At 36.3% G+C, this 25,546-nt stretch overlaps 1 protein-coding gene and 1 long non-coding RNA gene across 7 annotated transcripts in view; both read left to right on the top strand.

The window, feature by feature from the left end:
* The window catches only part of CNTNAP2 (contactin associated protein 2), a 2,042,838-nt gene that overhangs the window by 269,209 nt on the left and 1,748,083 nt on the right, over window positions 1–25,546 (top strand). The window lies entirely within an intron of this gene.
* On the top strand, window positions 11,993–16,495 carry LOC146400105 (uncharacterized). Its single transcript, XR_014816184.1, has 2 exons — window positions 11,993–12,095; window positions 12,181–16,495. It is a non-coding gene; the product is annotated as an uncharacterized LOC146400105 (long non-coding RNA).

Raw genomic sequence — 25,546 nt, 5'->3', positions numbered from 1 at the left:
AGTACAACCATTTCAAAATACAAAATAAAAGAAGAAGATAATTTAAACTCAAGCCTATTAGTCTCTTTTCCAGTTTTAATTGTACTTGGCTTCCTCTTCTATACTCCACTCAAGATTAAGGTCACATTTACTTTCTAGTGACCTGCAAATAGGAACTTCACTAGTTTCTGAGTCCTCTGGGTTTCAGAATGGCCTGATTTCTTATCATGGGAAAGTTGAAATAGTTTTCTTTGTTATAAAAATTTATTTTCTGAACTATTTGCGACAGTGAGCTTCACTCTGAGTTTCTTTGGATGAGGTTTCTGTAGTAAGCTCACGGAATTTATGATTTTTGTTTGTCGTCATCACATTTTGAGAAGTATACAAAGTAGGGGTGGTTCATAAACAAACAGAAAATAAACAAAACCAAGAAAACTGGAATGTGGAATGTGTGTTATCATTGTGTAAACTTTAAAGACAAATATCTTCTAAATCTTAACCAAATATGAATAGATGCTTTTACCCCTCCAACAAAAGTTTGTTTTTAATTTGGAGGAACAGACATAGAAGTTGGCAATTTCAGATATTTGAGATAGTATTCAAGATTTGTGTCAGCTTGGACAATGATGAGCGTTCATTCTGAAGAATAGACCTTTCTTGGATGGTTATAGTTTCTTTTCCCTAATAAAGCTTAAAATATAATAATAGGATTTTTTTCTTCTTTTATCTTTGATTTTTAGAGTAATGTAACATTCACCAAAACTGTGGTTCTCAGCACTGGAATCATCCACTGAAGGAAGGGTGACTTTGAAAAGCATTTAGATGTGGGATAGAGTAATTGCACCTCTTCCAAAGGACCTTAGAAAATTCCTTCAGGCTAGGATTTCCAGCCATCTTCAAATCTTTTGAAATAAAGTGACTGGTGATTAATCTTTTATACTGAGGCAGAGTTTTGTAAAATAGTTGAGGTTTAGTGGAGGAAAAGGATAAAGAAAAAGTCTAGTCTTGCTGGCTACTTTAGTACCCAGAGGAATGGCAAGCCAGTTGTTGGGTTCACCTTCAAAACATCCAAAGGGCAAAGCTTAAATGAAATAGAGGGAAACAATGTGCTTTGTAATCACCTTCTAACTGATAACATGTATAATCTGTTGGGTTTTCTCCATACAATGTTTGTGTCAAGTATGTAAGATAACAGTGCTTATACTAAGCGGGCAATATTCATGTGCTTGTAAATCTACTGAAATGCTTTTCCAGTGGCAACATTCTTTAGTATTCTTCCCACCTGACAAATAAATGACTTATTTATAGTTTTCACCCTAAGAATGAGTATTAGGTAAGATATCATAGATGCTTCATTGCAACTTGGATTACATAAATTCACCTGGGAGAAACATTCATACTGATTTAATAAAAACACAGCCTCAGTATAGGCATGAGAGTGACTCAACTTCCTTTGTGAGTTTTTTTTTTTTTTTCCTCACCATGGTGTGGGGAAGTTCCTCAGGCTAGGGATCAAAGTGGCACCATAGCAGCCACTTGAGTCACTGAGATGACAATGCTGGATCCAATGCTAAAATAAACCCTCTGTGCCACAAATGAGGTTTATAAAATAGATAATAGGGCCATTTGATGGGGAGGAGTCATGGATGTCCTTTACAATATTTCATGCCTCATTTGCTGATTTACACCTGGAAGAGTGTATCTCTTTAGGAATTTTGTGTTGGAGCCTCTCTATCACGATCTCCCCTCTCCTGATAAAGCTGAAAGCCCATGCAGGGACCACATTAGTTTAGTTGTTATCCCTCTTGATTCTTGCGCACTTCTCTGGAATATTTCTGCATGTATGTGGATAATAGACTATGCCATTTAATTAAGTTTTTTTTCTGGTTAGCCTTATATAAAAGAAAAAAACTTGATTGGAGACTACATGAAAATTTACCTAATATAAACATTTAAAGATAGAACAATTAAAAGAGCCACAAACCAAATTACATTCAGTGGCAGTCCAATGTTAATGTTCCCTTCATTTACAAAGGTGCGAAATTTCTATTTATGACACAGTTGTCCATAAGTGACTTGTTTTTACATCTTTTCAAAGCCTGTTTATTGCTGCTTTATTCAAAGGAGTTGATAGATGTGTCTGAGTTAGTCTGGCTGACCCATGGTGATTTGCGTTTGGAGGGATGAGATTTATTGCCAGGATTAGTGCATCCTGTAAGTTGCCATGGGCCTTTGGGTTGCATTACTTCATCAGGTGTGGGTGTGTTTATCTGGAATTGTATCTGGACTTCCTCACTGAAGGGAAGGAAAACAGAGATCTGGTACTTATTTACTAAACAGAAATAGACTCAAGACAGAAAACAAAGTCATAGTTACCAAAGGAATAAGGGGGTAGGAGGGATATGTTAGGGGTTTGTAATTAACATATATGAACTACTGTATATAAAATACATAAGCGACAAGGGCCTTCTGTATAGCACAGGGAAGTATATCCAATGTCTTATAATAACCTATAATAAAAAGGAATCTCAAAAATAATAGATTTATGTTCTTTTTGAGATTCTTTTTACGTATATACATATATGTGTGTATATATGAATCACTTTGCTTCATACCTGAAACTAACACAAAATTGTAAATCAATTATATTTCAATTTAAAAAAAAGACCAAAAAGAAAAAAAAAATAAAGAAATTGTCATGGAATAGAGTACATGGAGGTAGGGGAGCAGGTAACCAAATGCTAGTTCATAAATAATGTTATACCAGACTTAAAAGATTCATGGAGGATAAGATAGAGTCTGAGAGTTTGTGATCAATAATGGCAATTGCATTGCATCAGAGAGAAGAATTTTAATCTATCCTGCATCACTTAATCCCATGCACAAGACTGACTTCCCCATTTCATAAATATAGAGTTTTCTCTGGAAACAGTGTAATCTGTGGTACAATGCTTCATTTCTTCTAAAAGGTCAAATGACTCTGGGTCTGGCACAGACAAGTGCTTAATAAATGTTTTCATGAAAGGTTAAGAATGGCTGAAGGATGTAAACTAAGAATAGTTAAGGTCAAAGGTTATTTCTTGTACTTATAGTTTATATTTATTTCTCATCTCTCTACCAATAATAAAAATACTATTTGTTGTATGTATCAAGAACTGCTCTAAGCATTTTACGCACCTGAATGGGGGTTTTGTTAGTCCACACAGTGACCTCATGAGGTAGGTTCTTTTATCACTTTATATTACAGCCGAAGAATTTGAGGCATGGAGCTAGTAAACTGGGGAGCTGATATTCTAATACTTAATTGTGTCTGCCTCTACCTTCGCATTTGCAGGCAACTGGCAGATGGGGCCTCACAGGTTGTCCCTCATATTCTTCAGCCCTATGAATAAGGACTAAATATTTGACAAATCCCCGTTTGAAAGATTGCTGTACAAAGTGAATTGAACAAATAGTGTCCTTACTTTCAGAGTTAATACTCCAAATCATGTTAGATTTAGATGAGAAAATAGAAAAACAGGTAGATTTGCAGAGTTCCCATTGTGGCTCAGAGGCAATGAATCTGACCAGTATCCATGAGGATACAGGTTTGATCCCTGGCCTCACTCAGTGGGTTAAGGATCCAGCCTTGCTGTGAGCTGTGGTGTAGGTCACAGACACGGCTTGGATCTGGCCTTGCTGTGGTTGTGGCATAGGCCTGCAGCTGTAGCTCTGATTTGATGCCACTAGCCTGGAAACCTCCATATGTCATGGGTGTGGCCCTAAAGACACATACAAAAAAGAAAAAAAACGGCTAAATTTGCATTCAATGTAAATAATTACATTGATAAATGCATAATAGCATCACAAGCATAAATGTTCCATGTAGCAGGCCAGAATATACAACAAAATGGAAAGATGATAGGTAGAGAGAGAGAGCTTTACTTGCAAGCAAAGGACAAAATGAATATCTCAGAAAGAAAAAAATAAGAAAGCATTAGTCAGGGAAATCTTCCTAGAAGATTTATGTTAGTCTATAAATTGGAGAATATTTTTGTTTACAACATTGTTGCAATTTTAGCTGAGTTAATCCTGATTTTTAAAGCACGGAATAAATGCTTAATATCTTCAATTAATATACTTCCTTCCTTCCATACTTGACCTGACAGCTGCTAGATCATTTCTTCTAACATACTATAGGCTGTAGTATTTAGTATGATAGTATACTGTAGCATTATTAAGTGATACATCTGCTCTTCAGATTTCTGAGAAAATAACACTCATCAAGTCATTTCCCACATTTTGTTAAGACTTTTAGATATATATTTCATGAAGTACTTTTTCCTTTCAAGATGAATAAATGAAATGTATGTATAATGTACATATATAAATGTACATTAGATACAGTATTATTTAATATTTTAATTGCAACATTTCAACAATTGCATAGTTCATTTTTCCAGTGTTGTCATATAAGTCAAAATTTTAAATATAATTATATGCTATTTTAAAATATCTATTGTTAAGGTTTTATTTTTAAATGAACCATGTAGTTTTAGTTTCTAAGTTTAATTAGTACTACCAAATCATTAATTCTAGGTTAGAATTTCAAAGCATTATCAAAGGTACTCACAGCCTATTATAATTAGGGTTTACTTGATTAGGAAATTATAAGAAAACACTTTTTTTTTTCTGTGTGAACAATGAAGTGAGTTAAAATGTTTTATGGAACTAATGTGATAATAGTAATATTGTAGAAATATAGGTATCATTATTATTGCAAAAATATTTTCATTTTTGAAACCGGAGTTCCCATTGTGGTGCAGTGGAAGTGAATCCGACTAGTAACCATGAGGTTGCAGGTTCGATCCCTGGCCTCGCTCATTGGGTTAAGGATCCAACATTGCCGTGAGCTGTGGTGTAGGCTGCAGATGTGGTTCGCATCCTGCATTGCTGTGGCTGTGACATAGGCTAGCAGCTGTATCTTGGATTCAACTCCTAGCCTGGGAACCTCCATATGTCGTGAGTGTGGCCCTAAAAAGTAAAAAGAAAAAAAAAAAAAAAAAAAAAAAAAAAAAGGAGTTCCCGTCGTGGCGCAGTGGTTAACGAATCCGACTAGGAACCATGAGGTTGCGGGTTCGGTCCCTGCCCTTGCTCAGTGGGTTAACGATCCGGCGTTGCAGTGAGCTGTGGTGTAGGTTGCAGACGCGGCTCGGATCCTGCGTTGCTGTGGCTCTGGCGTAGGCTAGTGGCTACAGCTCCGATTCGACCCCTAGCCTGGGAACCTCCATATGCCACGGGAGAGGCCCAAGAAATAGCAAAAAGACAAAAAAAAAAAAAAAAAAAAAATCGTCTTAAGCTTTGGAACTAATTCCTTTCTTTAAGAAAATGTCAAAATGTCAAATATTTATATTCTGTAAAATATGCGTCTTTTCTCTTAGATCATTACTGTCAGGCAAAAAATAATATTTTACTTTTTAAACATTTTTTACACAACTGAAATGTATGGGTATAACATAGGAAATAGAAGTATTTCTTTGCTTAATTCAGAGTTATAATACTACTCTATACATTTTTTCCTTTAATTGATAAAAAAGAAAATACCTTTTTTATTTATCTAAGAAACATAACACTTCACTTGTTAGAAGTTTATACATTTATTGCAGCCTTTTGATTCATGCAATATGTTATTTTTCACAATTTATAATGGATTTTCAAATAAGATTGACCTTTGATTGTTTATTTGAGCTCTGTTATTTCACTTTTCTGTTACAGTGTGTAGATGTACTATTAGCTGAGTTTCACTGTAAAGTGGCTTTATTCTCTCTGAAAAGTTCAGACCCTATGGCTTTAATAACACTGTACATTGATTCCAGATTTTCTCTTGATTGGTATACACACTTCCACAAGTCATAGGGGAGAGCTGGACTTTTCTGCTACTTGTCAATAGGGTCTTTTGCAAATTGACATAAATACATTTTCTGGAGGCAACATTTACAACCCTTATTCATGACAGTGATGATCCTTGGGCATTTCAGGTGCCATAGTTACATATCATTCTGGAGAAGATTGTTGATTGCCTGTCATTCCTGTGTCCTAAATGTCATTCAAAGAGTTATTTGTTATTTTGATGTGAAAGAATCTGAAACATCAAGGTCAATTAACCCAACAGGGCCGCAGTATGAGTTAGGTTCAAATGTAAGCTTCTGATGCAACTTGTGAAAATGGCTGTGAAAGATGATGAAGAAAGAACTTGCCATTAATGACTGAACTGTGCAGTTGGCATGATTTGTTGTCCCGAGTAGCTACACCCCCCATATTCCCAATTTATTGAGTAATTGTGAAATTAATATTTCAGAATATCTGGATATATACCCCTTTCCCTCATTAACATTCAATATAAGTATAAGCAAGCCTCGCATCAGACATGCCAGTGAATAAGTAGAAATAATCTATTGTCATTAAAAAAGTCACAAAGGTGAAAGGAAATAAAACTGAGGGCAGATTAGAATGATTTAGACATTTTATTTAGTAAAATGCTAAGAATAATTTTAGCTGCCTGAATTTTATATACGTTTTTTAACATACAAGAATCATATATTGCATTTTTCTCTGAATCAAAAAACCAAAGCTAAACGTACTTTGATAAAGAGTTCACAAGTGGGAAGTATCTCTCACCTATGGAGTGAGGTGAAGCTGAGCCTAAATACGTTTTATATTCTCTGAACATTGAGGTCTGTCTCTCGAGAGAATAAGTTTGTTGAGACTATTAAAAGTCAACCCTGGTTACTTTAAAAAAACTCTTATATGGCTTTTTAAACTTTGGAGCCAGCCAGTGCAGAGATAGGATGAAAATAAGTATTTTTCTTATGAATTTAAAATCTTAGAATATATTACTTCTTAAAATATTTGAATCATTTTTCAGTAGAAATATATAGGATTTCTGTTTCCTATACTATCCCAATTACATGTGTAGATGAACTTTAATTTTTAACCTTGAACTTTAATTTTTTTTTCTCTATTGGTTATACATGTTTCTGCTCACTTGCTGACTGGTACTTTTTTGTGTGTGACAGAGCACATTTTCATCCTAACTTTATCATTTCTATTTCAGATTCACTTAACTAAGAAGAGAAATATATTATCTCTTTGCTATACTACTACTGTTTAAATAGCATGGACCTTAACACACATGTAGACTCTCTGAGAAAACAGAAGTAGCTAGGCAACTGCAGTTGCTGGAGTGAACGGAAGAAAAAAAACTCCAGGTCTAATAAGATAACTCTTTCCTTTATTTCTTCCTTGGGCCAGGTATGGTTCCTTAGACAAACTTCCTTCCCTACTGCCACAGTGAACCAACAATTTTCTCACCCTGTGCTGTCCAGTTGTTCTACAGCTCTCTCTCAACTGTTCTTTGAAACCTCTAGAAGGGAAGTAGAAGTAGAATTTCCTGCATTTGTTTAATAAGCTAACTAAAGGAAAATATTCTAGTAGAAAATGTGAATGACAAGGATGTTGGAAGACAACAGATAAAACTATTAATATTTTTCCCTGAATTAAATTTTCCTGCAATGGTAGAGGTTCTTCTTGTTCATTGCTTTTTCTATAGTAAAATACATTCAGTTGGAGTAAATAGAGACATGATAATTGATGCAAAAGAAAGCTTGGATATTCATCATGTCTAAGTTGCCTTAATTATAACTTGTCTCAATGAGTTCAGAACTAAGGATATCACATAACTACTAAGTGAAATTTAGTGTGAGATATAATATGGGTATGATTTTTGGAAAGGAAATTTCCAGTTTTGTGAAGCAGCTAGGAATTAACTGTCAGTAGAGGTACAAATGAGAAACACTGATATTATTGTTGTTTCTTTTAAGATCCATGACACAAGAAGCTTTGAATAATAAGTAAATGATGTGAACATCACGTGTGGGTAGATCCAGCTTTAACAATTAGTTGTCAGTTGCACCCTCAGAAACCCAAATAGAACATAGAAAAATGGGCTTAGGGTATGTAAGGAGTTCCAAGCGCTGAAGGCTGAAATCTGTGTAATTTTACAGGAATGCTCTGAAAACTCTTTGATTGATAGGAAATTCCCTCTTTACAAAAGATGGCAGGCAGATCTTGAAAAACTGAGATCCCCATTTGAAGCAGCTGCAAATCAACACTAACCAAAATCTGAGTAATCACTTCAGTAGCTTGGTACTGTTTGAGGGTTGTGAGTAACAAACCAACCAACCAGAAAGTCTTCCAAAGAAACATTTGAGAGAAGTCAGGAAAAGGAGTATAGATGAAGAACAAACAGCACCATTTAAACTTCATTGCGTATCTGGAATGACTTTGAGGAGTACCATTTTGTAGTTTCCTGAGTCTGTATAATTGTCTTAATATTTCCTACATATACCATCTGCTACTGGGCTAGCAAGTAGAATTCACTTTGTAATATATATGTATATTTTTGTTGTTGTTGTTGTTCTTTTAGGGCTGTGCATGTGGCGTATGAAAGTTCCCAGGCTAAGGGTCCAGTCAGAGCTGCAGCTGCCAACCTATACCACAGCCACAGCGAGGCCATATCCAAGCTGGGTTTGTGATCTAAACCTCGGCTTGCGGCATGCCAGATCCTTAACCCACTGAGTGGGGCCAGGGATCAAACCCACATCCTCATAGATACTAATTGGGTTCATTACTGCTGAGCCACAGTGGGAACTCCAGTAAAATATATTTTTTTAAAAGAATGGTATATTTATTTCTAAGACAGTAGGGCAGACAGAAGTTAAAAATAAATGTATTTTTCAGTTGATATGGCCAAAGACTAGGCAAGTAACTGAGCTGGTAGCAGAGAAAAATAGAAATAAGGTGAACTAAGAATAGAATACAAAAGAATATGTGATAGTGTGGGTCAGTAGACTTGACAGGTGGGAAGCTCATGTGTTCCCTTATTTTTTTGTCTGCACCAATATTATGTAATTAGACATTTATATGGTACCCCATGAATCTGTTCCTTGGTATGCTTGTAGAATGGTTGGTATTATAGAAAAACATATGCTTATTTTTCACACTTATGCAAAGTGTGTTCTAATAGGAACTTTATGATTTACATTCCAATTAATAGTCTGATGACATTTATCTTAAAGAATGATTTACATCTACTTTCTATCTTTTGCATTTCCTTTTGTCTTCATTTCCATTCCATGAAATTTTGTGAGATATGGTCTCTCCTTAAGTTTATTTAAATTTCATTTCAGCAAAAAGCTATTTGGGCAAATAGCTTTATTAGCTATTTTATAATTTATTAGCTATTTTCCTTAAAAATGTCCCCGGCAAAAGTCTGTTGTATCATTGCCAAATATATATCTCCAAATTCTCTTTTATGCAAAAAATATTTCATACTGTAATTGGTCACAGTGTAAAGCTGGTATTTAGAAAATATATTTCTCATATTTACAGCCATAATATTAGAAGCATAAAATTTAAAAGATGAAAATGTGTTTTATTTTCAGCTAAGGGCATGATGTATTTGTATTGCTATTATAAATATCTATCTAAAGATAAATTTTCCTCAGAAGTTGAAGATCTGCCACATAAAATGTGTTCATATATAATGATCTTTTATATAATTTACATTGGGCAGGTATAACACATAGTCTTAATAAAGGAATATGTGTTTATTTTATGTTGTTAATACCTGCGTAAACCTTCAAATTACCAACTGGTTTACTGATATTGTATTTTATAGAGTATGATCAACATGTGAATGTTAAAAACCTGTGCTTCAGCTGTTTTCTATTTGAGCTAAAAATACAATCTGAATTTTGCATAAGAGTTGTTGAATCCACATTTGTCTCAATACCAAAGGGGTCAGAGAGAATCTCTCCTGCTTAGGCAGGAGTCAAGGTGCCAGATGTGCAGTAGGGTCTAACCTGAATTAGACATAGGTAGCCATTGTTCTTTGAGCCTTTCTAAAATAAGATGTAAAATCACCAGGATAGGTTAACCATACTACAGATAAAGTTATCCACAAAAGTATTTATGTGTGCTAACCTGTAACACCTGTATCTACCTCCAAGCCGGGGCAAATAGGCAAGTACTTAAAACACAGTGTGAGGAGCCTGAAAGCAATTATAAGTGCATGTACTGTAGGCTTGCAAATTGGTTCTTGCAGAAGTTAAAAAAGCTTCTTAGGTAAAACTCAGTTTCTATGTATTAATATATACATACCTGAAAATGAGGGAAAAATGTTTAGGCTGTAAAATAATTGAACTTGCTGACTACATGTGAAAATTTGAAACTGGAAAGTTTTGCAATGAGTTTAAATAGAGCTTTTTTGAAATATAAATCTTCAAATACTTTATGGATACAAATCCTTGAATGTATACAACCTGTAATTTACAATTATGTTTATAATTGTATGGTTTTATTTTCTACTTTTTTAAACTTTATACATTTTAACTTTTTTACATTTATAACTTTATTTGAATTACCAAAGTAATTTTTTATTAATTATCCCACTGTAAAATATAATTCATAACTTGATAACCCATTTTTATGTGTTTGTGTGTTTTCTGCAAGATGCCCACACTTGAATGAAAAATTTTGAGCTTTTAATGAACCTCACTTGACACCTACACTTGTCATTTTTACTTTATATGTATATTATAATTTTTTGTGAGGGTATGACTAGGGTTTAGTCAACTCGCATTAAGATTTTATTCACAGTGCTCAGAATTTTTAAAAAATTAATTATAATCTTTTCAGTATTATCAGTTATGCAATTCACAAAATGATTTGAGCAATAATTCAGTAATTACCAGTGGGCATTGACTATTATAATCAGATGAAATAATTGTACCTTAATCAAACAAAGTTTTAGTCGTTTGATAAGTGGCTGGCTCCCTTTTATTTTATTACAATTATATGAGAATTGTTAACAATTTATAAGGAGTTATATAATATTAGGTTAAAGTTTTGTTTTTGTCAGTTTTTAATAAAACTTTGAAACATATCTCTAGATTATGTAAGTTTTTTAAATTGTGATCAGTTTCTATTTAATATATTTACTTTTGGGGGAAAAGTTGATCATTAATGAGCTGAACTCTATTTTTGAAAATAGATGTTATCTTAAAATGACAAAGATACCCAGCAGCAACAAAAACCTTCATGTGATAAAAATCCAAACAAGAACAATTTAAACTGAGATCCTCTAAGCTCTACTAATAATTTGACAATAGTGAAGAACACTGTTGGACCAAGTAAAACCTTACAAAAATTCTTCCCAAACATAGGAGTGCAGCTGTGGGTAATCATTAAAATCAAATTATTTCACATGTTACCTGCCTTCACTAATCATGGTCTTTTTTTTTTTTTTTTTTTTTTGTATTTTGTCCTTTTAGGGCTGAACCCGCAGCATATGGAGGTTCCCAGGCTAGGGGTCTAATGGGAGCTGTTGCTGCCAGCCTACACCATAGCCACAGCAACGCCAGATCCAAGTCACATCTGCAACCTATACCCCAGCTCAGAGCAACGCTGGATCCTTAACCACTGAGAGAGGCTAGGGATCGAACCTGCAACCTCATGGTTCCTAGTAGGATTTTGTTTCCACTGTGCCACGACGGGAACTCCCTAATCATGATTGTTTTAATTGTTGCTACAAAATTGCGTGTCCAAACAGCATGGATCCTGAACAGTAGGATCCTGTGTGTTTGCCAAAGTTGTTTTCCAGGAACTTGGAGTCATCTGTGCCTAGTTCAAGCTGAGCTGTTTAAGACTGGGTAGGATGGCTGACCTTGTCATCCGGGCATGCATGAGTGTCTATTTCGTGACCTTTTGAAGTCAGAGGGCTGAAAATTCCACCTTCTTATCATGCCAAGGCCTCCATTTTTGAACGCGCAGAGACTGCTCACTTAGTTACACCTTCACAGAACCATGATTCCCACAGCTTTTTCCAATCACCTTTCCCCACGTTCCCCATACCTCAAACTGCCTGGCTTCTTTGTTTTTTATCCCATAAGTATCCCAGCTCCTTGCCTTTGGGGAGGTGGATCTGTGATTTCTTGTCTCCTATCCGGGCTGCCTGGTGAATAAAGCCTCTTTGCTGCAGACCTCACAGTGTTTTGGCTACCTTTGTGTCAGGCAAAGTGAGTCTGGCTCAGTAACAGTAGTGGAATCAAGACTTGCTCTCTTCATTAAGACAGTCGTAACTTTCCAGGAATTCTGCTGCAGGAAAAACACAATTTCCAACTGAATTCAAGAACAACATGGAATTAATGAGATTAAAATGGAATACTCTTTGAAGAGGCCTGGTCTGTTTTCCTCCTGAAGATTCTTACTACGTGCGGAGTCGGTATTTTACAACATTTGTGGATTGAACTAGATGGAAGGAAACTGGGGAGGAGAAGACGGTAGCCCATAGGCAGACGCAGGTTCCAGGGCTTGACTTGGAACAGCACACCCGGCTTGGGATGGAATGAGTAAATCTGGCACATACTCTGCTGAGTTGTGTTTTTTTTTGTTTTTTTTTTTTTTTTTTTTTTTTTTAGCAGATGCATTATCTCCAGCTCCATTTTCAATGTTGTTTCCCAAATCCAAGCTCAATCTCTCACCTGGATGACTGTACGAACTTCTTAACCAATCCCTCCGCATCACTTTAACCTCCTCTAGTCCAGTTGCCTACTATGGCCAAAGGGATGTTTTTGAACATGTAAATTGAACCAAGTGAAAGTCACAGAAAGACAAAGGCTGCATGAGTCCTTATTGTCAGACCCAGAAACAGAAAGTAGAAAGGTGGCTTCCAGGAGTTGAGAGCAAGGGGAGATGAGTTGCCGTTCATTGAGTATAAAGGCTCAGCTCTGCAAGATGAAATATTTCCAGGGATTGGCTGTACAGAAAATTTGCTTATAGTTAACAGTACTGGACTGTTCACTTAAGAAGTTTTGAGAATAAATTTCATTTTTTTTTTGCAACAATGTTCCTAATTGAGATTTTTGATGCTCAATCCTTGCCCCATTGAGCAAAGTCTGAGTACATGATGCAATCTGGCATATCAGAGACTTAAGATTTTTGGAGCTGGAGGAAAGGGAATACAGCCACTATTTGCTATAAGAAGCTGACCTATGGAGGAGTGGATGAAATCAGCAGGCAGAGCTGAGAGAGAAGACTTGTGGAGGTGGTCTGGTGGACACTGCGGTTTCCCCTGAAGCCACCTGCGATTATGTGAGTCAGTAAAAATTCTATTTTGATTTCTAATCCGGTTAACTTGAGTTTCTCTCAGTAGTGAGGATAACAAATAATAAAAACACCACCAACAACCATATGTTATGAGACTATAAACTCTATGGGGGCTGAGATCCTGCCTGCTTTGCTCAGCAAGGTTAGTACTCAAAAATTTGTAAATAAGTGCATTTTATGCGGTTATCAGCTTTTTAAAAAGAAATTATGGTATAGCTTATAATTACTCTTTGTTTTAATATGGGCTGGATGGAATAATTTCTAAATTATTTCAAGGTTGTCGAATTTAAAGAAAAAATATATGTGTGATCTTTCTATGTAAATTTCTGAAATTATGCCTGGAGAAAGAAAATTATTGAGAAAAACAGGTTACAAATAAGATACATTTAGGTTAGTGAATTTTTTGAAATTCAGAAAAAAAAATTATTATGTGCTATAAGCAAAGATTCAGAATGGATTGAATAGGACTCTGAGAGGAATTTGTTCAACCAATCTGCTTCTATCTTCCCTACCCCCCAACCCCTCTCTCTCTGGCAAACACTTTCTCTATGAGTGTAACGTGTTTTTTGTTTTTTGTTTTTAATTCCTCATGTGAGTGAAACTGTGTGGTTTTTATTTTTCTCTGTCTGACTTATTTCACTTAGCATAATACCCTCTAGGTCATCCTAGAAAATGACAGAATTGCCTTCATTTTTAAGACAGAATAATATTCCATTGTGTGTATGTATCATATGTATCCATTCATCTGTCAGGCATTTAGACTGTTTTCATACTTGGCTATTTTGAATAATACTGCTATGAACATTGGAAAGCAAATATTTCCTCGAGGTGATTTTGTTTCCTTTGTATAGATACCTAAAAGTGGGATTGCTGGATCATATGGCATATTTTTAATCTTTTGAAAAATTTCCATACTGTTTTCTGTAGTGGTTAAATTCGTTGCACTTACAGTGTACAAGGGTTTTATTTTCTGCATATTCTTGCCAGAATTTATCTCTTTTTTGCTAATAGTCATTCTGCAGGTGTGAGGTGATATCTCACTGTGGTTTTGATGTGCATTTCTCTGATGATCAGTGATGTTGAAAAGTTTCATGTAGTTGTTGGCCATTTGTATGTCTTCTTTAGAAAAATATCTGTTCAGCTCCTTTACCCATCATTAAATTGGGTCATTTGCTTTTTTTGCTATTATGCTATAGGGTGTCCTTGCATATTTTGGCTATGAATCCCTTATTGGGTATGTTTTAGCAAATATTTACTCCCATTCCATAGGTTGTCTTTTCATTGTGCTAATGGTTTCCTTTGCCATGGAGAAGCTTTGTAGTCTCACTTGTTTATTTTTGTCTAAGTGATTTATGTCTGATTTTTTCACCAAAACTGTCTTACTGCTTAGATCTAAGTTATACAAATCACATTTAAACATGTTTGGTAAAATGTTTAACTTCACCAAGGCAGAATGAGGTTCAGTATAATCTGACCTAAGGGAGAAATTCCCAGATAACCTCCTCTTGTCACTGTGACAGTCAGGGGCACACAGTAGTCAGGAATGCATGAGCAGCAGTGAGATTGGTTAACTCCCCTCATGAGGAACCTTTGACTGAACATGGTGACTTACCAGTTGGTTCCGCTATTTGGAAATTCAGCATCTGAGAGTTTATTCTCAAGAGGTAGTAACTAGAGTTTTTTAAGATGAACCTAAATGAACAAATTATACTCTGTGTCACTTGAGTGATAATCTCAAGTTCAAAGTGTGGGCAGGAGGTTCAGAGCTACATGGATGTTTAGTTATACATTAGAATTAGAAAAATGCTTCCTAATTAAGACATCTTCTAAAGTTTTGTCTGTCTTCTTTTCTCCTCTCCCCCTCTCTCCCTCCCTCCCTCCCTTCCTTCCATTCTTCGCTATTTAAATTTCCTGATTCTTCCTAAGTATATTCTGTTCCTTGAGATAGGACTGATCAGGTACTGCTTGCCAAATGCCATTTAAAATCAAAACCCCCAAATTCTATTTATTGATAAAAAAGTTTTATCGTAAAGTCCTCCTTATGTTTTTTTTAATAGACATATGATTTAATGGGAAAAAAAGAGCAGGTATTAATCCATTAGACATATTAATCATTTAAATGAAATGTGAATTATGTCTCTTCAGAAAACAGTTGCAGATTTATCTGCGAGAATAACATTCTTTTTTTTTTTTTTTTCTTTTTGTCTTTTTGCCTTTTCTAGGGCCGCTCCTGAGGCATATGGAGGTTCCCAGGCTAGGGGTCCAATCAGAGCTGTAGCCCCCAGCCTACGCCAGAGCCACATCAACACGGGATCCGAGCTGCATCTGCAACTTACACCACAGCTCACAGCAACGCCGGATTGTTAACCCACTGAGCAAGGCCAGGGGTCGAACCTGCAACCTCATGGTTCCTAGTCGGATTCGTTAACCACTGAACCATGACGAGAACTCCAGAATAACATTCTTAATATATTCCTAACTAGGACAATGACAAAAACTGGATTTGTATTTTATTCCCATTTGGCTTACTAAAACAATAAAAAATTACAAAAAGCAGAGCATAAGAAATTAGGATCTTAATGTCTCAAAAGCTGGGATAAAAGACGTGACTTATGGATGTGCATAGTTAAAAGAGTCAGGAGTTTCTGGAAGAGAACATGCAGGACATCAAGGGAGTGTTAGGGTTGGACTTAAGCATAGTGTCATAGCAGGTGGGATGGGAGCCATCCTCATGGGACTTTCATGAGTCAAAGTTGCATAAACGTTTGTGTTAGTGTCTGATTCCTGGAAAGCCAGAGACTGCTGTCATTGTTCAGGGCTAGCATCCTAAGTTCTGAAGGATGTGTAAGCATAGAATATGAGGAACTAGAGAGGTTATGGTGGTTCATAATTTCCAGGTGAAAGAATATTCTAAAAGTCCTTAAAATTGTGGTGTATGTTCTTCAGCTTATCACCTAGGTCACAGATATTTGAAAAAACACCTTATTTTTATAGATTACTTTCTAACTAGAAACATTGCTAGATGATGAAATGGTAGTTTGACCTGTTGTAGGCCTAGGTTGGGTGGCAAAGGAGGGCCTTGGGTACCTAATGGCAGAGGATATCAGTAGTGTGGAGGGGATGTAGACGAGAATCAATGGACGCAGAATAAAGTTTGTAAACTTCTAATATTGCCTGCAGTTTTCATTATAAAAATATCAGGAAAAAACCAATTTTTTTCAGTCATAGCAAAAAAGTTGATTTTAATATTTCAAGTGCTATAGAATCTTGTATAAAAAGTTTAATCTTTAAATGTGGTGAAATAAGAAAATATGAAGAGAGAAGTATAGTATGATACACCTCATGAAATAATTGTATCTCTGGGGCTCTGTCGTTGCTGTTGTGTTTTCTCCAAATTGAAAAAGCATCCATCCATGTACCAACTCAAAGCATAAGTATGTCAAGACTTGACATATTTAATCCACTCTGTTCAAGTACACTGTGGTTCATGTTGTGAGTTACAATTCTGTGAAATTATTTTGAGGTGCTCTAGCTATAAGGGAGACTTTGAGGAGACAGTTGCAGGAAAATGAGCTCAGTTGGTACAGCAAGTCCATAAAGGCAGCCATCTCCAGGAAGCTTCTGGGATAGCCATGGACATGGGTTCTTCATTTACCTCATAATCATCTCCTTCTTACTCTTCCAGAAGCTCAAAAAGCTGTGACTTCTTTGAATAAGCGCTTTAAATCAGTTTAGTCTTTTTTGTGATTTGTTTAAAGATGTGAAGTATACTGAGAGTTCTGTAGACTGTCAACAAAAGTCATGTATTTTGGAATAAAGTATGTAAATAATCTAAGTCTAGAAAATGCTCACCTGGGTAGCATGGTCACTGAACATTAAATAGTATATACAGAAAATGTCTTGCAGGTCTTCTAAAAAATGAGAAAACATTGAATACTATTGCTTTATTTAAACAGAATTAACCCTTAAAAACAAGTAGGTCATTTCTCCTGTAAAGACTATCTGTTGACAGAATACATTTATAAAAATAGTCCTTTTCCCACCTCTAATCAAGGATTATTTACTAAAGGAAACTATTTGCAAACATTTGTGCACAAAACCCAGCACTTGTATTCTTCAAAAAAGAATGAGAACTATCACAGAGATCTCTTTTTAAATTTTTTTTAATTTTTATTTTTATGGCTGCATCTATGGCATATGGAAGTTCCCGGGCCAGGAATTGAATCTTAGTCACATCTGTGACCTACACTGCAGCTGCTGCAGTGCTGGTTACTTTAACCCACTGCTGGGCTAGGATCAAACCCATGCCTCCACAGCAACGTGAGCTGCTGCATTCTTAACCCACTGCACCATGGCAGGAATTCCATTGAGATCTCTTTAAATTAACAACACGGAGTAATTTGAAAATATGTAAATCTCCTTAATGGTAAACAAACAGTAGAATCAAGGAAAGAGGGAATCCTTGCAGTCAAGTCCAATTTCAAATCCATCCCAAGTGAACCTGCCACCGTTGGCTGGTTTATGTTCTGAACCCAGCTTCCTCATCCATCAGTAGGGCAGCAAAATGATTTATATAATATATATATATATATGAATATATTATCACATTTAAACCTTGTGACAGTTGTGAAAGCTCAACCGTTGTGTTTATTTTTTTATTTTTAAACGAATTTTGGTCATATTTTATGCTGTATGTTATCATTCATCTATTTTATCACTTATCATAAGTAAATTACAGGCACACCTCAGACGCATATGCAGATTTTGTCCCAGACTACCTCAATAAAGTGAGTATTTAGCATAGTGAGTCACAGGAATTTTTGCTTTCCAAGTATATAAAAGTTATATTTATGCTGTATTGTAGTCTTTTAAGTGTGCAGTAGCACTATGTCTAAAAGAAAGGCACATGCCTTAATTAGAAAATATTTTATTGCAAAAAAATATTACGCATAATCTGAGACTTTAGTGAGTCATAATCTTTTTTCAATAGTAACATCAAAGGTCACAGATCACGATAGTTAAATAATGATAAAAAAAAGTTTAAAATATTGTGAGTTAACCAAAATGCGACACAGAGACACAAAATGAGCAGAAGCTGATGGAAAAAATGGTATCAATAGACTTGCTTGACTCAGAGTGGCCATAAACCTTCAATTTGTAAATAATGCAGTATCTGTGTTGTATAATAAAATGAAGTATGACTGTATATTGCAGATCACAGCCCTATTTGAAGATGCTAAGTCCAATTTCAAATCCATCCCATTAAATTTCACGAAGTAATTTAAAAGGTTATAAAAGGTTGAGTTTGGAACTATTTTTCTCCATAAAATAAATACGTTACTAAAAAAATCTGAAGAATTCAGTTGTTTTGAGAAGCAAATATAATTGTCTTATTTATGATTAAAAACAATTGCTTAAAACAAGTTACTTGAAATTACTTAAAAAACTTGAACAGTTTTTTTCAGATAATCTTGTAAGAACTGAGTAAATTTTAAAAACAGAAATATTTAATAGTTGGCAGCATAATCCATATATCATGGATAAACACTTGATTAAATTATTCAAGAAGTAAATAGAAAATATCCTACTAATTAGACTTTTCAGATATCTTGTCTTTTAAATATCAGATATGTCAATGTGATATATAAAATATCTAACACAAAACTGAGTCATGATTTGAATGATCAAATGTTAGATTTGTTAGTTTTCTTGATTTTCATTTCTTCCCGGAAGTAATATTCTGCTTTATTTAAAATTCATCACTGTGTCTGCCTGCCCAAAGGCTTTCTGACCTCCTTCTACGATATCTCACTCCTAGTTCATAGACATACAATCTTCTTCTGCAAGAACCACTCTTAGGCAGTTACCCGGATCAGGATGAAAGAGCAGAAATAGTAATGCAACAAGACTTGACACTTAACATTTCAAAGTCCCAGTGATAGCAAAAGCGGGCAAGAGCCGGTATGAAATGACTTTCCATGTCCTTCTGACTCTGTCTCTCTGTGAGGATCCTGCATTTCTCCCAAGGAGTCTGTAATATTAGAGCTAGAAGGGACCCAAGGATCAAGGTTACTTCATGTTCCCATGGAAATGTTCATTCCTGCTGCCCTTGCTTTTTTATCTTTTGTCTATTCTCTGGACCTTTCCATATTTTCTTTAAGCTAAATATTCAGAGTGACTGCGATGTCCTCACAAATGCCATTCTCTAAGGGAGGCACGACTGCCAGTGAGCCCAGCCCTTCTAGCTGCCTGTTTTTGTGGATAAACTGTTAGTGGGGCACAGCCACATCCCTTTGCCTGCTGTTGTCTGTGGCTGCTTTCATGCTACAGAGACAGTTGAGTAGTTGTGACAGAGACTTTACAGGCAACAAAACCTCAAATATTTACTATCTGGCTAATTCTAGAAAGAGATTGCTTACCTCTGAAGTTCCCACTGTGACACAGTGGGTCAGGAATCTGACTGCAGCTGCTTGTGTTGCTGAGGAGGCATGGGTTTGATCCCCTGCCAGTGCAATGGATTAAAGGATTTGGTGTTGCCACATTTGTGGCTCATTCAGTCCTTGGCCCAGGAACTTCCATATCATTCCTATGCCACAGGTGCAACTGTAAAGAAAAAATTGTTTTTTAAAAAAGAGTTTGCTTACCTCTGCCCTTAGAGGAACAGATGCAAACCTTATTAATCTGTAAGTGAATATGATTGGCACTCCAACAAGCCCTTTAAGTTATCTGTAAGATACTAACTTTTGCAAAAGTAATTATTGTAGTTTTAGTCATGTTGTACCCAGATTCACAACTTTTCCCATGAATAAAAGTTATAAATTGTCCAATATAGAAGGTTGCTAACTGGAGATTGGCACTTGCCGTCTACCTCTTCAAGGATTAAATGATGAGCCACTGCAGCTGCTGATTCTCAACACCCTCTGAAAGAGCTCAGGGTGGAGATCAGGAGGGAGGCACTCTGTGCTCTGGGAAAACTAGCAGAACAGGTCTTCAGATAGTTAAATATTTTCAGGAGAAGATTTTATGAGCCCAATTCCTGCATCCCTTCATATCTAGAAAAGCGGTAAAATCCTTCATGGTGACATCTGCTCCTTCTGACTAGCAGTAACCTTCATGAGACTAGCAGTGATCTTTGGCAAAATATATGCTTGGTTGCATGTACCTCCCTGTTGATCAAAATCACATATATATACTGACTCTCCCCAGCTTCTTTGGAGTTGTTTCTAAGTACTATCTGATACTGCTTCCCAGCCTATCATCTTCATTTTGCCCCAAATAAAACTTAACTCACAACTCTCATGTGGTACTTTTTTTTTTTCTTCAGTCCACAGGTGGTGTGGTATGAAGTCAGCTTTCAGTAGATTAACCTGTCATCTTACACAGTTATTTTGAATAATCCTAGAATTGTTATTTTGAAGTTTGTTGAAGCGGGGGGAGAGAAGCACAAAGCAGCCACCTTCCACCTGGTGCTAGGTAGGATAGTTTAAGCTGACCAGGAGCCTGGGCCCAGCCAGCCAAGTTGAACGTCTTAAAGGCACTATTCATGTCACAGCTACAGTCTTCTCATCTGCAAATCAGAAAATGCTGGTGCGTCCCAGGCCTGTGAAGATGTTCCAGTGAAATAATGATTAGATTTGTGCAAGTGCTTTGTTATTCCTCTGTCAATTGGGAGCTAAAGACTGGGGGAAGAGTGTCAGGAAGAGATATTCCTTGTTTGATTCAGTCAAATCAGGACCAAGAATCTAGACAAGACTTAGATTAGATTTCTTCAGGGCACATAGGCGACTGCCTTTCCTCTGTGAATAATGCCCACTTCAGTCATGTGTTCATTCCACCATTTGTGAGATTTATTCTTCCCTCCAAAGTGTGGAAGATGGGTGCTGTTGAAGTTTAAAGTTAGTGCAGCAATTTCTTTTAGTTGCATATGAAGGCAATAGTGCCTAATCTGTGAGGCGGAGCTGTAAGTCCCTGTGATTAGAATTAATCGACTAGTTATAGCCAGCTGACATAGAAGTCAGTTTTGCTAGTTTATGAAGCTGGTGAATTTTCTGTAGCTCCTCAAATATTACTGTGAAATCTGAAAACTGAAGGTGAAGGATTTTAGCTTAGTCATAGAGGAAACCTAAAATCCTGGGATTGAATGCCATACTTTCATCTGTGCCTCATGGAAATAAGTACATTTTCTCTTTATAGTCAAAGAGACTAGCTTTTAGATCCTGACCCATAAGAAAGGGGAGGCCCTTCAGCTTGGATGTGCCACAAAACACAGCTGGTTTTTGACTAATCAGGTTATTATAGTTACGCAGGCTGGGTTGTAGACAGAAAACACAAAAAGAAAGCAATTTTCATTGAAGTAATGAAAACAGCAAAATATAGTCATATCGTGGTGAAGAAAAAGGACTTTTCTTGTGTATAGAGTGAAAAGGGCCTCAGACTGGTTATAATTCATTCTTACCTAATACATGAGAAAGATTCAGGTAAGAAAATAATCAAAAGTTACTGTGCTGTGACATTATGAACTGAGAGGGCCTGAGCTCATATGGGGACAATTGCTTCGTGCTGTTTAGAATTACCGTATCCCCTTCATCCGGTTGTGTTTTCCACTTGGAATTTGGTGGAGAGGTGCTCTTGTGCATTTCTCCACTCCCGAAAGAGAAATAAGGACAGAAACTTCAGTCTTTCTGAGCAAAGGGAAATAAGAAGCTGAATAAAGACTCATTACACATTGTTGGGGGCAGGTTATTTTCTATTTGTGGGGAAAGAACATGGTAAACAAAGCTCTAGATCAGCTGTGCAGGTTGAAAATATCTTGAAAGAATTTCACAGCTTCTTCTTTGGGTGATCTCATCTGGTCACATCTTAACATTTTTTTGTTGTTCTTATCTTGCCCTTTCTGCATCTCCATTGCATAAGAGACTTATTTACTCTGATAAATTACACTCAGACTTTTCTCCAAGGCTGCAGGGGGTGGGGTGGGGTGGGAAGGGTACTTTCGACTTTTGGAGCTTATAAGGTGTGTGTGTGTGTGTGTGTGTGTGTGTGTGTAGCAGTTCTCACCTCTGTCAGCCTCAGTGAAACATTAGCGACCTCCAAGACCAGATATTCTGCAGCTTCTACAGTCTGTCAAGTTGTTTGGATACACAAAACTTAGGGGTTTTTTTGTTTTTCTTTTTTCATAAAAAAAAAAAACAGGCACACTAGCTCTGTAATTAACTGCCAAACTTGCCTGCCTTTATGTTTCTTTCAGTGTTAATATTTGCAGCACAAGGGCTAACTGTATACACTTCTATGTGTACATACATGTATACATAGTAATATAAATTCTTAATGGTTATCAACTAGGTATGAAGCAGTGTTCTTAAATGTTTAAGAATTTGAAGAAATTATGTGTGTGTGTGTGGGGGGGTAGACTCTGCCATCTCACTGCTCAGATTTGGATCATAGTGTCACCAAACTCAGGTTTGGCTGTTCGCTGCTCAAAAGCCAATAATTTGAGAGGCAAGTGTCAGTATAAAGGAGATGTGAGTTTAATCAGGAAAGCCAGCAATCTGGGAGAAGGTGGGGACTCATGTTCTGAGACCAACTCTGAAGGTTCTGCTCAACCATGAGTTTTTAAAGGGAAAACATGGGAGGAAGAACCTCAGTGAATCACTGAGGTTAGATTTGCATTAATCTCCATTGCGTGCAGATTGGCCGACACTCTCTTCAGATATTATTGTGTTTGCAGGGTTCCTTAGGGGGCTGTTGAGGGTAGAGGGCTAGTCATTCTTTAACTGCTTAATTCTTTCTTTTTGCTTCTCTTTGTCTAAGAAAAGAATTGACTGGCTAGGTAAGGCATGATGTGAGTTCAGGAGAACATAAGTCAGGAGTTAGTTTCAATTGCTTAGTGATCTCATTCCTATAATTAGGTTTTTGTGGTTAGAATGGGACAGAAATGAGTAAACAGAAAAGGGGCAGAATGGCTGCTTTCGACAGAACTGTTTTATCTAGCCCATGGAATATTAGAAATAGCTGTGTGTTTGCTTCGAAACACCAAGAAACTTTTCATAAGTATCCAGAGACTGTGCCTCCTCTTGAGAAATCAGAGGCTCTGTCAAGATGGGACCTATATTCTCCCCACAACACCATCATCTGGAAGCTGACCATCCCAGCACCTGCCATTGTCTCACCCCTGAGCCTCATTCACCAGTTTCCTGTCCTCACTTTGTTGACATTTGAGGTACCACCCCATAGATCAGTAAGGAATAACTGAAGGGGGTTTGGAAGGAGCGAGATGGCTATGGTTTCTGAGGGTTTTAGGCAAAAGGGCTGGATTTGAAAGTAGGAGGGCTCTGGGATACAGCCACAAGATTGGGGAAAACACTCTTCAGCACCTGGGAGCTGGACAGCGGCTGGAGGGGCTGGTCCCCTTCCTTCAGAGAAGGATGTTTTAAAAGCTTTGTTCTGGTGGAATATCAGCAATATGCTGAAGAAAATATCCTTTCCCAATTTTCGAGAACAGATTAATAGAGGCTTTCCATTCTACTTTTTTTCGTAAATAAAATTTAAAGTGAAAGAAAATAGATATCATTTCTTTTGAAGGAAGAGAGAGGAAGAAAGAAGCAGTATGTGGAAATATTGGAGAGTATTCTGTAATGACTGCTACTTGCAGAAGTAAGTTAGGAGGAGCCCCTTGGCAGCAAAGCATAGAATGTGGTCTGGTTATATTGTAAGTTCTATGTGCCCAGCGAAGCATGTTAGTTTGTAACAGAACTTCAAGTGGAAAAATCACAATTGACAGCTTCAGTTCATAAGGAGCAAAGCACCAGAATCCACGAAGAAATTAACTGCTCTGGTGAGCAGTCAGCTTTAGAAAAAAATGAACGCTTCACGGAAGGAAGAGTGGTGGATTTTCAAATTAATTCTTATTTGTGTTTCTCGGGTATTTCCAACTTCAAATGTACTCAATTCCAATATATTGTTTTCTTACATTAATAGGAATCAGTTTCAAGCACCTTGTGTTTTTACTTCAAAATAATTGGATAGGTACACTTTAAGTAAAATTTCTTTATTTGCACTTATAAAATATTACATCCAGTAAAATTAAATGTAATGTTTAATGAACTCTTTGAAAACTGTAGCTGTTACCTTAATGTAACTCATTCTGATTTCCACTAAATGTACCTGTTGTATTTGACCCACATGGTTTAATGTCCCTGTAATCAAGACAATGCCCCTTTAGAGTCACAGGAAGATCTTTTACATCTTATTTTCCTTATAGGTTTAGAAAACTATATAAAACTAATTTTTGCGACCAAGGATTTCTGTTATTTCTCATTTTAGTATTTTTTCCCATAATTTAGTAAAAGAGAAAAACTACAAATTATATTTATATATCTAGAATTCTGGAAAATTCTCTCAAACTGTAAAACTAAATTGTTCTTATTTATTATGAATTCAAAATAAACTATCTTTCAGATGAAAATAATGCATATCGGGAGTTCCCATTATGTTGCAGTGCAAACAAATCTGACTAGTATCCATGAGGATGCTGCTTCAATCCCTGGCCTCATTCAGTGGGTCAGGGATCTGGCATTGCCATGAGCTGTGGTGTAGGTCACAGACATGGCTTAGATCCCATGTTGCTGTGGCTGTGGTGAACGCCATAATGTCATGTGTATACACGTTATTTCTAAGTTAATTACAGGGATTTCTATGTAACTTATTATCTTAAAAAACAAAGAGACAAAACAAAACAAAAACTCCTCTGTAGCCATTCAACTTATTTTATGAGGGGATAAAATTTCATGAAACTTTGTGTTATCCTCCTATGGCTGGTTTTGTCTCTGTTTATCAGAGTTCCTTTTGTTCAGAAATGCCTGTCTTTCTACTGTATTGCAGATACTACCTGTTTAAGTTCTGATTGTATTTGATCTTCCACTTATATTTTTGAAATGAAGACAAGGATCAATCAGTTGCCTGATGTCTTTGTCTCTTTAAAATACATAGCACCTATGCACTAAGAAATGATACACTAAATTGCAACTCACAGAATGCACTGAGAGAGAAGTTTTTTTCTTAAATATTATGTGACATTCCATTCCCTGATCTTATGAAAAGCTACATCAGGATAACTTGGATTTTATCCTAAAATGCTATGCATTGGACTCACTCTCATATGTAAGTTTGACAGTTGATGAGAACTAGGGGACTGCAAGAGAGAAAGAATCCTTAACTCTATCTACTCATATTTAACTACCCTAAGGCACTTTAAATCTTGTCCATCCTTTATTCTAGTAAAACTGTCATGGAACCAAAAGATATATCTGCGTAAAGAACTCTGTTCTGTCAAAAAGTAAAGCTCCTTGGAGAAGCTTATGGG

The sequence above is a fragment of the Sus scrofa genome, chromosome 9 (assembly GCF_054392235.1).
Source record: "Sus scrofa isolate SSC_HxYL_T2T_F1_AM1 chromosome 9, Sscrofa_HxYL_maternal_Yorkshire_Landrace_v2.0, whole genome shotgun sequence".
Lineage (NCBI taxonomy): Eukaryota > Metazoa > Chordata > Mammalia > Artiodactyla > Suidae > Sus > Sus scrofa.
This window is presented reverse-complemented; position numbering and strand designations above follow the sequence as displayed.